General features: G+C 46.7%; 1 protein-coding gene across 2 annotated transcripts in view; it reads right to left on the bottom strand.

The window, feature by feature from the left end:
• The window catches only part of LOC310675370 (uncharacterized protein), a 728,507-nt gene that overhangs the window by 406,459 nt on the left and 308,981 nt on the right, over nt 1-13,067 (bottom strand). The window lies entirely within an intron of this gene.

Below are 13,067 nucleotides of genomic sequence, written 5' to 3'. Positions count from 1 at the left end.
CCAGAAGACCCTGGGGCCAGCAAGCTTATGCTGTGAATGTGGATTATTCTTTCTTCTCCACGATTTCTTACTATATAATAAGCACACTGGAGTGTTGCCATCCGATTCCTCTTTTCCCACCTTTCATCAAGCAGGGCATTCTGTCAGTTGGTGGCAGGGAAGGGCAAGCAAAACCGCTGTGGTTGGGAATGGGATGGTTTTTCTTTTCTTTTCTGGCTCTTCTATGCATGTTTCCCTGGAGGTGGGTGAGGTGAGGTGACCTCCTACTTCTCTCACCCTCTGCTGCTTTTCCCGGCCGACTCTGACACCTAGCCTGAGTGGTGGTGGAAAAGAAGACCAAGATGATGTTGAAGCCCAGGAGGCGGTGACAACCATAGAATCATAGAATCATAGAATCATAGAGTTGGAAGAGACCACAAGGGTCATTGAGTCCAACCCCCTGCCAAGTAGGAAACACCATCAGAGCACTCCTGACATATGGTTGTCAAGCCTCTGCTTAAAGACCTCCAAAGAAGGAGACTCCACCACACTCCTTGGCAGCAAATTCCACTGTCGAACAGCTCTTACTGTCAGGAAGTTCTTCCTAATGTTGAGGTGGAATCTTCTTTCTTGTAGTTTGGATCCATTGCTCCGTGTCCGCTTCTCTGGAGCAGCAGAAAACAACCTTTCTCCCTCCTCTATGTGACATCCTTTTATATATTTGAACATGGCTATCATATCACCCCTTAACCTCCTCTTCTCCAGGCTAAACATGCCCAGCTCCCTTAGCCGATCCTCATAAGGCATTGTTTCCAGGCCTTTGACCATTTTGGTTGCCCTCCTCTGTACACGTTCTAGTTTGTCAGTGTCCTTCTTGAACTGTGGTGCCCAGAACTGGACACAGTACTCCAGGTGAGGTCTGACCAGAGCAGAATACAGTGGCACTATAACTTCCCTTGATCTAGATGCTATACTCCTATTGATGCAGCCCAGAATTGCATTGGCTTTTTTAGCTGCCGCGTCACACTGTTGGCTCATGTTAAGTTTGTGGTCAACCAAGACTCCTAGATCCTTTTCACATGTACTGCTCTCAAGCCAGGTGTCACCCATCTTGTATTTGTGCCTCTCATTTTTTTTGCCCAAGTGCAATACTTTACATTTCTCCCTGTTAAAATTCATCTTGTTTGTTTTGGCCCAGTTCTCTAATCTGTCAAGGTCGTTTTGAAGTGTGATCCTGTCTTCTGGGGTGTTAGCCACCCCTCCCAGTTTGGTGTCATCTGCAAATTTGATCAGGATGCCCTTGAGTCCATCATCCAAGTCGTTGATAAAGATGTTGAATAAGACCGGGCCCAAGACAGAACCCTGTGGCACCCCACTAGTCACTCTTCTCCAGGATGAAGAGGAACCATTGATGAGCACCCTTTGGGTCCGGTCAGTCAGCCAGTTACAAATCCACTGAGTGGTAGCATAGTCAAGACCGCATTTTACCAGCTTCTTTACAAGAATATCATGGGGCACCTTGTCAAATGCCTTGCTGAAATCAAGGTAGACTACATCCACTGCGTTCCCTTCATCTACCAGGCTTGTAATTCTGTCAAAAAATGAGATCAGGTTAGTCTGACATGACTTATTTTTCAGAAATCCATGCTGACTATTGGTGATCACAGCATTCCTTTCTAGGTGCTCACAGATTGTTTGCTTAATGATCTGCTCCAGAATCTTCCCTGGTATTGATGTTAGACTGACTGGGCGGTAATTATTTGGGTCCTCTCTTTTCCCCTTTTTGAAAATAGGGACAACATTTGCCCTCCTCCAGTCTGCCGGGACTTCGCCTGTTCTCCAGGAATTCTCAAAGATGACTGCCAGTGGTTCTGAGATCACATCTGCCAGTTCTTTTAATACTCTTGGATGCAGTTCATCTGGCCCTGGAGACTTGAATACATCTAAACTAGCCAAGTATTCTTGTACTATCTCCTTAGTTATTCTGGGCTGTGTTTTCTCTGCTGAATCATTTCCTCCAAATTCTTCAGGTCGGGCATTGTTTTCTTTATCGGAGAAGACTGAGGCAAAGAAGGCATTGAGGAGTTCAGCCCTTTCTGTGTCCCCTGTTTGCATTTCACCATCTTCTCCTCTGAGTGACCCCACTGTTTCTTTGTTCTTCCTTTTGCTACGAACATACCCATAGAAGCCTTTTTTGTTGCTTTTAACCTCTCTAGCAAGCCTGAGTTCATTCTGTGCTTTAGCTTTTCTGACTTTGTGTCTACACGTGCTGGCTATTTGTTTGAATTCCTCTTTGGTGGTTTCCCCCCTTTTCCATTTTTTGTACACATCCTTTTTTAATCTTAACTCAGTTAAAAGTTCTTTAGATAGCCACCCTGGCTTCTTTAGGCACCTTCCATGTTTCCGTCTCATTGGTATTGCCTGAAGTTGTGCTTTTACTATCTCCCTCTTAACAAACTCCCAGCCATCATGAACTCCCTTTCCTTTTAGCATTACTGTCCATGGGATCTCACCCAGCACTTCCCTAAGTTTTATGAAGTCGGCTTTCTTAAAGTCAAGAAATTGAGTCCTAGTATGCTTGGCTGCTCCTTTCCGTTGTATAGTAAACTTCAGAAGAGCATGATCACTTGCGCCTAATGATCCTTCCACTTCTACCCCATTAACCAGGTCATCGACATTGGTTAGGACCAGATCTAAAATGGCTGTTCCTCTTGTTGCTTCTCCCACTTTCTGGACAATGAAGTTGTCTGCAAGGCCAGTGAGGAATCTGTTTGACCTTATGCTCTTGGCTGAGTTTGACATCCAACAAATATCTGGGTAATTGAAGTCCCCCATTACTACTATCTCCCTTCCTTTTGCATGCTTGGCCATCTGTTCCAGGAAGGCATCATCTATGTCCTCCGTTCATCTCTTTCCTGCCTTCCTAGCCTTCCCATCTCTCCAAGTAAGAGCACTCTGTTAACATAAAGCCCCCTGTCCCCCCGTCTTGTCAGGATTCAACCTCAATCCATTAGCTGCCATTCACCCTCCAAAGGCCTCCAGGCACTCACACAGGACCTTCATCGCCTTCACTGGTTCTGATTTGAAAGAGAGGTAGAGCTGGGTATCATCTGCATATTGATGGACACCCAGTCCAAACCCCCTGATGATCTCTCCCAGCGGCTTCATATAGATGTTAAAAAGCATGGGGGAGAGGACGGAACCCTGAGGCACCCCACAAGTGAGGGTCCAGGGGTCTGAACACTCACCCCCCCCCCCCACTTTCTGAACATGGCCCAGGAGGGAGTGAAACCACTGTATAACAGTGCCCCAGCTCCCAGCCCCTCTAGACGGTCCAGAAGGATGTTATGGTTGATGGTATCAAACGCCGCTGAGAGATCCAGCAGAACTAGGAAACAGCTGGAAAGAATGTTTTAAAAAACAGTGCCCTCAGATTAAAACCTGGACATGCTTTGATTAATTTTCGCAATTACAATATGGATTATAAGTATTCAGATAACAGAAGAAATGATGAAATTATTAAAGAAGCAGATTAACAAATAGATAAGACGGACCTGCTTTGAGGAAGATGGAAGTCTATTGGGAATTAAGAATTGGGAATTAAGAACATGGTGGCATAAGTTCTTTTGTAATTTAGGGATTTATGGATGGATGGGTGTTTTTTCTGTTGTTATTATTTTGTTATTTTTGTTAATTTCCAATGTGCGTTTGTTAGGTAAGAAAACTAATAAAAAGCATATAATAAAAAAAGAAGAAAATCCTCGTCATTATATATTTGGCTTCCATCCTCTTAGGAGACAAGTGGACGTGACCACACTGAGCAATTAGAACTCTGTGCTCCTTAACCCCTTCATATGCTAACTAGCATTGTTTAGTTTCACTGCAAATCTCCCACAAAATGGGGTATACCAAGGACATAAAATGCCGGTGGGTCTTATGGGCATGTGGAAGCTTTGAGTGGGGGGAGTGTCCCATATTGGGAAATAGTGGGAGGGAGTAGACCAATGAAGGAATCAGCCAGGGGACGGAGAGCCTTTGCAGACAGAAAAGTCTCCTTGATTTGGAAAGTGATGAAAACGTTGACTTGGGGCAGAGGTGGCAGTGTTGATGGGTGGTGGCGTTGTGAAGAGAACTATGCTGTTCTTTCTGCACCTGCTTCATGACTGTTGAGCCTTAGAAAGGATGAACAGATCCATCAAGCAGCCAGGAATGAGGTAGCAATTTTCAATGAGTGTGCTGGTCCCGGGGGGAGGTTACCGTGAGGCGAGGTCAGAGTCTGGTCCTGGGTCGAGGGACTGGAGACTGTCCAGCAAGGGCGAAGCGGGGTCCAAAGCAAGAAGCCGGGCATGGTCGAGAACTCTGGAAGAACAGGTCTGGGTGCTGGCAGAAACAGGTTTCCAACGACGTTGCTCCCGCAACCTGGGACTGGGCTGACTGGCCTTTATTTCCTGAGGCCAGGGGCGGTCCTGGCCCCCAGGTGACCCACCTCTCATGGCCTTAAGGCGAGCACTCCTCCTCAGAGAACTTAGTTCCCTCCGCCTCTCTGCCCTGAGCCTCTACAGCTCAGGAGAGGCTGGAGGGTTATTGGACCCAGGGGCAGCTTCACCTTCCCCTGACAGGGCTGGGAGAGGCGCACCTGCAGGCAATGGGCCCTCAATCACCTCCGGAGCCAGAGTGGATACATCTGGTGTCTGCTCCTGAGGATCCGGCACAGGTGCAGGCCCTTCAGATCCAAGTACCTGCCCCAGCTCAGCCGGCCCTGGAGGCGGGGGCTCCTGTGCAGGCTGGGACTCCTCAGGTTCAGATTCTGAATCAGATTCCCAGGCCATCACAATGAGCTTCAGCCACTGGGCAGGTTCCATAAGCATTAGTCAAAGGTCACAGAAACAGGTGCTTGGACAGTGTGAACAATAATTAAGATATATTTCTTAGACTGAATAGCAGTGCCTCAGTTATGTACTGGCATGCAAAGTGAATGAGAGAGAATGAGAGCTGATAAACAGCTGCCCTGGACACAGAATTGGCTTGTGCCTCCATGGACAGCTGTGAGTCCAAAATGACTCCCAGGCTGCATACCTGGTCCTTCAGGGGCACAGTTACCCCATTCAGGACCAGGGAGTCCCCCACATCCAGCCACCTTCTGTCCCCCAAAAACATTACTTCTGTCTTGTCAGGATTCAACCTCAATCCATCCTCCAACCACCTCCAGACACTCACACAGGACATTCACTAGTTCCAATTTAAAAGAGAGGAAGAGCTGGGTATCATCATACTGATGAACAGCTGCTTTCCCAGTTGCTTCATATAGCTATTAAAAAGCATGGGGGAGAGGATGGAACCCTGAGACACCCCACAAATGAGAGCCCAGGGGTCTGAACACTCACCCCCCACCACTTTCTGGACATGGCCCAGGAGGAAGGAGCAGAACCACTGTATAACAGTGCCCCCAGCTCCCAACCCCTCTAGACAGTCCTCTAAAAACTAGCACAATAAGCGTTAATTTGTATACCAAAATATGTTCAGCATGAAAAAGGCAAGTTATATAAATAGCTACCTACTACTGTGCACAGGTAATTGCTGAAAATATAATGGGTGGGTGTATATTTGGAAATGTTTTGTAATGTCTTAGGTAGACTGCCTTGAGGGGCGTATTAAGGCAAATGCTGACATATGGTTTTATCTTCAGTTTGCAAATGCAGACTGTGTATACAACATTTTTAAAAAAGTAATCATTACTATGCTTTACAGGTTCATTTTATAATTGAATGAGTGACCTTCCTAATCTTCTGTGGTGTTATCCTGTTGGACAAAGCAGCTGCCTGGGGGAGGCCCCACTGGTAATGTCCACTTTAAGGAAAGCTGGGGGTCCATCACCCCCCAACTAACCTTCTTCTCCATCCCAGCTCTATAATGCTTCCCCTCTGGAAGGTTGGCTTCCACACATACAGTTCTGTCTCAGGCGCAAGCGGAACACCTACCTTTTCTATCATGGCTTTTACAATACTAGAATGATCCCTGGACTGGGCAGTACTGAGTTGCTTTCTCCCCACCTCCCTCCCTGCCCATTTTTTGCTAATTTATTTGCTTCTTGTGAAACTTGGATATATACACACAGACTATGCAGTCAGAGTAAGACTGAAATCCCTGTTCCATTTGTTTTCAAAACTTGCTTCTAAATTCTCTCGTCAGCCTCTTTTCCCCCACAGGCAATTTCTTTTCACTTATTCCTTACATTAATGTTGAGAAAGAGAGAGAGAGGAAGAGACCCTGTCAAAAATACGGTAATTCTGCCCTAGTAGTATCAGATTGCAGCAGGTTTACTCTGCCCCATAAGATTGAATGGGAAGTCCTTAGACCTTGGCCAATACCAGACTGCCCAGCCTCCTCCTCTCTGGGGTCCTTGTGATAGAACAGTGGTGGCTCTCAGTTGTGGGGGCACCTTGGGCCAGAGGCTGTATTTGTGTGTGTGTGTAGAGGGGTTTGTGTGACGAGGGCTTTCCCTGGGATAATCTGTCAATTTCATTTCTCTCTATTTCTCACTATTCCAATCTTAAATTCAGTTCCACACATTTCCTGTTTGCATTTTTTTTTTTTATAAAATCATCAACTTTTGATTATGGATTTCTCCTCTTATACGCATTTTTCTATGCAGTCTCCCCCTACTATTTTTGGAAGTTCTTGGTTTTCTTGCTAGTCATGGGCCTGTCTCAAATGGTAGTTGATTCAACACACCCAACAGGACATACCTTTGCTTGAGCCTTCAATCCATGTGGTGGAGGAGGATGGCCTGGGGTGTGGGTGTGGGTGGACCCTGGTCAGACCACTTCCTGGTGACGTTTGAAGTTGCAGCAACGCTTCTCCCTTGCAAGGCTGGAGGACCAGTTAAGATGCTCTGCCCCAAGAGATGGATGGATTCCTGACTGCTCTGGGGGATTTTGCAGTGAAGAGCAACTGATCTTGTTGAGGCCCTGGGGTCCTATGGAATGGTGAGACTCATGGGGCCATTGATGCAATTGTTCCTGAGGAATCTTTATGGCCCTGGGTAGAATCTGGGTCTTACAGGAGTGTGGCTAAGAGCAAAGTTGATGATGATAATGATGATGATGATTTTGGACAAGGCAGCATGAAAATGGACTGTAGCACATACAATTTTGAAAAGCAGTCTATGCTTTCTACCCTGAGTGCAGAAATATTCAGTAAGATACACACATCCCGAATAAATGTAAAGGCTGAATGATGAATTCTAAAAAGAAAACAACCTTTCCATTAAAAAGCCCCTCTAGACGGTCCAGAAGGATGTTATGGTCGATTGTATCAAAGGCCGCTGAGAGATCCAGCAGACCTAGGAAACAGCTCTCACCTTTGTCCCTAGCTCACCGGAGATCATCAACCAGCGCGACCAAGGCAGTTTCAGTCCCATGATGAGGCCTGAATCCCGATTGGAAGGGATTCAAATGGTCCACATCCTCCAGGCGTTGTTCAGCAACCACTCGCTCAATCACCTTGCCCAAGAATGGAAGATTTGAGACTGGGTGATAGTTGGCCATAATGGCTGGGTCTAAAGATGGTTTTTTAAGAAGCGGTTTAATGACCGCCTCTTTCAGTGGATCTGGGAATGTTCCCTCACAGAGGGAAGCATTCACCACCCTGCAGAGCCCATCACCCAGCCCTTCCCGGCTTGCTTTTATTAGCCAGGATGGGCAAGGATCAAGGAGACAGGTGGTTGGTTTCCTGCGTCCAAGCAGCCTGTCCACATCCTCGGGGGTAACAGATTGAAATTGATTCCATGCAACTTGACCAGACAGGGCTCCAGCACTCTCCCACCCCAGCCCTGCTCCCATGGTGGTGTCTAGCTCCTTCCGAATATGAGTGATTTTATCTGCAAAAAACTTTGCAAAATTGTTGCAGGAGATCTTGGGGTCTTTGCAGGACCCCGTGGTAAAGGTGGTTCCGTTAAATTGAGGACCACCTGAAATAGTCTCCTGCTACTATTTTCTGCAGATGCAATAGAGGCGGTGAAGAAAGTCTTATTCGCCATCGCTATCGCCACTTGGTAGGCTCGACGTTGAGCTCTAACATGTGTCCGGTCAGATTCGGAATGAGTTTTCTGCCACCAACGCTATAGCCGCCTCAGCAATTGTTTCATTGCCCTCAGCTCTGAAAAAAACCACGGGGCTGTGCGGGCTCCATGCAATCGGAGAGGGCGCTTCGGAGCCAGACATCTTAAATCCCCCTTTGTTAGCGATGTTTTATTGCACTGCATTCATTATTTATACAAAGGATTAAAAAACATATTAAAAGTGAAATGGCTGCTTAATAGCCATTGCCTTGTGTGCACTGCCCTGCATTAGTGCAATCGATTCTTCACATTGTTTTCATGTGCCTGCCTGAAATGCACAGATGCATGGTCAGGACAGAATGTTGTCTCCAGGCATGAGGCAGCAGATAGATTAATAGGGTCTCTGAGATCCTGAGATCAGGTTATGTTGTGTGTGTGTGTGTGTGTGTAGTTGTTGTGCAGACTTTGAGTGCAGATTAAGAAAAAGGTAAAGGACCCCTGACAGTTAAGTCCAGTCACAGACGACTCTGGGGTTGTGGCACTCATCTCGCTTTACAGGCCGAGGGAGCTAGCATTTGTCAACAGATGGCTTTCTGGGACATGTGGCCAGCAGGACTAAACTGCTTCTGGTACAATGGAACACTGAAACCAGAGCAGTGCACAGAAATGCCGTTTACCTTCCCGCCGGAGCGGTACCTATTTATCTACTTGCACTGGGATGCTTTCTATGGAGGTGCAGGTTGCAGCCACAGCGAAGGTGCCATTTTTCCATCTCTGCTGTATTAAGCAGTTGGTCCTTTACCTTTCTTGCCATGATCTGGCCACAGTGATCCATGTGATGGTCACTTCCAGGCTTGATTATTGTAACTTGCTCTATGCGGGGCTGCCCTTGAAGCTGACCCAGAAACTCCAGTGGGTGCAGAATGCCACGGCAAGGCTCCTTACGGGGTCCTCGCCACGGGATCACATTTACCAGCTGCACTGGCTCCTGGTGGGGTACAGGGTCAGGTTTAAGGTGCTGGTTTTGACCTTTAAAGCCCTATGCGGCCTAGGACCCACGTACCTACGGGACTGCCTCTCCTGCTATGCCCTGCGGAGGACCTTAAGGTCCACAAATGACAACATTTTGGAGGTCCCAGGTCACAAGGTGGTTAGATTGGTCGCAACTAGGGCCGGGGCCTTTTCAGCACTGGCCCCAACTTGGTGGAACACTCTGTCACAAGAGACTAGGGTCCTGCAGGATTTGACATCTTTCCACAGGGCCTGCAAGATGGAGCTGTTCCACCTGGCCTTCGCTTAGACTCACTCTGACCCCTTATATGGGATTTGGTATATAAATTTTCCCTTGCCCTTTTTCTGGCCCATGTAGGACCACCATAGATAGCTGGCTTGGGTGAATATCTGATGTTTCCTCCCTTTATGGTCTTGATTTATGGGCTACTACTAAAATGAGGCTGCATTTTAAGCTTTATTTTAATTAACTGTTTGTTTCTTCCTGTTTTTGTTTTCTATTACATTTTATTGTAATTTATATTTGGGGTTAGCCGCCCTGAGTGGGGAGGGTGGGGTATAAATTAAAATTATTTATTATTATTATTATTTGAACTGCTAGGTTGGCAGGAGCAGATTAAGAAGGGGTAGCCAAAACCCTGGCAAGCCAAAGGCCTACACCGCCTAAAAGACTTCTACAAAAATAGCAAACCCATAACGACACAAGAAATACAAGACAAACTAGGGGACATCTAAATACCCTGGCTAACACACCACCAGCTACATGCTTTCTTAAATAATCCAGTGGGAAAATCAGCAGCCACTAGACCATTGATCACCTTCGAAAATCTTCTAATGGCAAAGGGACATGGCGAGAGAATGGTGTCCACAATCTACAAAATACTGCTTCCAAACCCCACAACCCCCCTTGACAAAATCAAAATACAATGGGACGATGACAAAAACAATGAAATTAATCCCACCCAATGGATTAGAATGTGGTCTAAACCTCCCTTTAAATCCATATCAGCCAAAAGAAAAGAACTCACTTTGAAACTCACTTACAGATGGTATCTAACACCATGGAAACTAGTGCTGATATGCCCAGGAACCTCACCAAAATGCTGGAGAGGCTGCAGTTCCACAGGCACGTACCACCACATGTGGTGGAATGCCCCCAAATTCAACCCTTCTGGACAACAGTTCTACAGGAAATAAGCATAATAACTAAACAGGTACTAGAAGTCACCCCAGGACAGGCCCTACTGAACATCTTCCAAGATAATAACATCCCCACACACTATAAAGAGCTTATAACTCACCTACTGTCAGCAGCCAGAAGCATCATAGTCAGACACTTGTCAGGAGTAAACATGGACCAATGGTATCAAATAGTATGGGAAACAGAAAATTAGAAAAATTAACCAATAGATTGAAATGGACACAGGGACAAATAGAAGAGGACACCTTCACTCCAGTATGGTTCCCCTTTAACACATACACAGCCCAACAAGACTACAAGAAGGACCCACAGACAGCATTTGAATCAATAATGTTGATTCAACAACCCCCCCCCCCAACAGACCTCACTGCAGCCAACAAAAGATAACCAACCAGGCCTCCCCCCCCATCTCTCTCTCTCTCTCTCTCTCTCTCTCTGTGCGTACATATACGTATGAAATATAGAACCTACTCAAGTGACACTGGCATAAAACCCCACAAACAGACTAAATATCACCACCCCAACCCCCTCTGCCCCTTCTCTCTCCCACTCTTCTTCTTCCCCACCTTATTCTGTATAATGTCTCACATCACATATAAAAAGGGCTATACAACTTGAAAAAAGACAATGCACATTTTTTTCTGAACCATAAAAATCTTTAATAAAAATTCTTTTTTAAAAAACAAACAAAAACAAAACAGGATACATTCCCGGAAATGCTCAGTGCATCACCTTTAAATGCCACTTCCAGTGCAATCGTGCCCATGTCTCCTCAGAAGGAAGTCTGACTTTGTTCAGCTGAGCTTACTCCTAGATAAAGGCATACAGGATTGCAGCCTCTGCCCCAGGACTAGCCTGCCCATGAGGTAAGGTGCGATGACTGTCTGTTGCATGGAATGCTTTCATTCACCTGGTTTTCTTTAATGCAATAAATTGAATGAGTGTGGCAGTCCCTGAAAATGAAAATAAGGTCTCTGTCTTCATGCCTTTTAATATGGAGGACCACTGTAGCCACCCCCAACGACAACATTCTCAAGATGGAGGGTGAGGGAACAGCTGCAGTTGCCTGCAGTTCCTGCGCAATGTTTGCCATCTTGCCAAAGGTTGCAGGCAGCTTTACCTGCAGCAATTGTATGTTGATTGCCCTCTTAAAAGACAAAGTCCAGCAACTGGAGGAATGTGTAGCTACACTCCAAAGAATTAGAGAGCTGGAGCTCTTCTTGGAAGCAACAGAGAACACCGTCTCCACCAAGGTGGAGACAGGGGACACCCATGAGAAGGAGGCTAGTTCACCAACACAGGAGCCAGATATATGGGGAAACGTGACTCAAAGAAGTAGGAGGCCCAGGGTTCGCTCTGATTGTTTAGAAATACACAGTCACTTTGAAGTCCTCTCCCCTAGCATGGAAGATGAAGAGCAGACTCCATTTGAGGATCTCTCCCTCATTACAGTCAATCAGGTATATGAAGACGAGCAGCAAAGTCAGTCCTCAGGGAATGTGCAGGCGACCTTGGAATGGACAGCTCACGGAAGAACCCCGACCAAACCTAAGAGAAGGCGTGTAGTGGTGAAAGGGGATTCCCTACTGAGGGGAACAGAAGCAGTGATCTGTGGGCCTGACATGATGTCTCGGGAGGTGTGCTGTCTCCCCGGGGCTAAGATCCAAGATGTAACTGAACGACTGCAAGGAATCCTAAAAACCCACTGACAAATACCCCTTTCTCTTGGTTCATGTGGGAACAAATGACACTGCAAGCAATAGCCTCCAGAAGATCAAAAGAGACTACGAGGCTCTGGGCAGGAAATTGAAGCAATTAAATGCACAAATTGTTATCTCATCTGTCCTCCCAGTTGAAGGACGGGGCCCAGGAAGAGAGGAAAAAATAGTGGAAGTGAACAGCTGGCTTCGCAAATGGTGTAAACAGGAACGGTTTGGATTCTTAGATCACGGACTGCAGTTTCTTGAAGATGGACTTCTGGCAAGCGATGGGCTGCACCTCACAACGGTTGGGAGGAATGTTTTTGCCAAAAATATCAGAAACCTCATCAGGAGGGCTTTAAACTGACTAATGTGGGGGAGGGAGACAGTGCTCCTGAAGGTAGGTGTCTATCAATTGATGAAGATGATCATCCAAATGTCATAGACCAAATGGAGTAAACAGCAAGCAGACCTAGTGGTGGGAGGAAAAAATCCTTAAATAAGAGACATGGGGGAATGATTAATGGACTTCAATGTCTGTACTCTAATGCGCAAAGCATGGGAAATAAACAAGATGAGCTTGAGCTCTTGGTAAAGGTAAAGGTACCCCTGCCCATACGGGCCAGTCTTGACAGACTCTAGGGTTGTGCGCCCATCTCACTCAAAGAGGCCGAGGGCCCGCGCTGTCCGAAGACACTTCCGGGTCACGTGGCCAGTGTGACATCGCTGCTCTGGTGAGCCAGAGCCGCACACAGAACGCCGTTTACCTTCCCGCTAGTAAGTGGTCCCTATTTATCTACTTGCACCCGAGAGTGCTTTCGAACTGCTAGGTTGACAGGCGCTGGGACCGAACAGCGGGAGCGCACCCCGCCGCGGGTATTCGAACCGCCGACCTTTCAATCGGCAAGCCCTAGGCGCTGAGGCTTTAACCCACAGCGCCACCCGCGTCCCTGAGCTCTTGGTACAGCAAACTAAATATGACATAATAGCCATCACTGAAACCTGGTGGGATAAGTCTCACGATTGGAATGTAATAATGGAGGGATACAATCTATTTCAGAGAAACAGACCAGACAAGAAAGGAGGAGGAGTGGCGTTATATGTCAGGGATGTGTAT

The sequence above is a fragment of the Podarcis tiliguerta genome (genome assembly GCF_965153285.1).
Source record: "Podarcis tiliguerta genome assembly, chromosome: 4".
In the NCBI taxonomy this organism is placed as follows: domain Eukaryota; kingdom Metazoa; phylum Chordata; class Lepidosauria; order Squamata; family Lacertidae; genus Podarcis; species Podarcis tiliguerta.
Note: the sequence above shows the minus strand (reverse complement) of the source record. Positions and strands in the feature narration are given on the sequence as shown.